At 40.1% G+C, this 982-nt stretch overlaps 1 pseudogene; it reads right to left on the minus strand.

The window, feature by feature from the left end:
• Positions 1-661: 661 nt before the first annotated feature.
• On the minus strand, positions 662-777 carry LOC111735665 (annotated as a pseudogene).
• Between the last annotated feature and the right edge of the window lie 205 nt (positions 778-982).

Consider the following 982-nt stretch of genomic DNA (forward strand, 5'->3'; position numbering starts at 1 on the left):
AATGGTGGAGGTGAAACAGATGTCAGAAAAAGACAGGTTGGAGAGAAAGAAGTACATGGGCGTGTGGAGGTGGGAGTCTGAGACGATGGCCAGGATGATGAGCAGGTTCCCAAAGATGGTGACCAGGTACATGGAGAGGAAGAGCCCAAAGACAACAGACTGAATCTCTGACTTCTCAGAAAGTCCCAGGAGGAGAAATACTGGAAGCTCCCGAGTGGTTTCCTGGTTCCATGTAAAGGAGTGTCTGTTAAGAGAGAAGCAGAAGCAAAACGGAATCAATGACCAACAGGCATCTCAGAAACGTGGTTGGTTACCTTTAGCTCGAACCCAGTGTTTTGAGGAGGTAATGCATTTGCTTAATGGTCTCGTCTCTCCTATCTGTCACTTTGAGGTTTCCAAAAACCGCCATCTTCTCTTGTGTTTTTATGGCAAAGCTACACATGAAAACTAATTTTGTGCCCAAAGCAGATCTCATTTGTTCAGCTGCCCTGACACCTGATTACTCAGCCTTAGCCTTCTCAGATGTCTTTGAATTAATTTGTACTTTACTTTTAAATGCCCTTAAAATAAAAATTATAATTTTTATATTTAGTTTTTAAAATAATAAAATACATACATACAGCTTAAGTTATTATTTTTTAAAATTATTTATTCTTATTTATGCCTACAGCACCTGGTCTTCCTAGGTGGTCTCCCATCCAAGTACTATCCAGGCTCGACCCTGCTTAGCTTCCAAAATCAGACATTGGGCTTATTCAGGATGTCACGGCTGTAGACCATGATGGTGGCTCCACTGGGGTGTGAACCCAGGACCTTCTGCATGTAAAGCAGACATGCTAACTGCTACACTATGGAACCACGTCCTAATAATATTAAATAAAAAGGCATAAGTCTGTACATAATTTCCAGAAGCTATGATAATGTCATGATATTTTCTTAACTAGTTAAAATGTATAATGGACCCATCATCAAAGAAAAAAAT

This window comes from Pteropus vampyrus, unplaced genomic scaffold, assembly GCF_000151845.1.
Source record: "Pteropus vampyrus isolate Shadow unplaced genomic scaffold, Pvam_2.0 Scaffold1000004990, whole genome shotgun sequence".
NCBI lineage: Eukaryota > Metazoa > Chordata > Mammalia > Chiroptera > Pteropodidae > Pteropus > Pteropus vampyrus.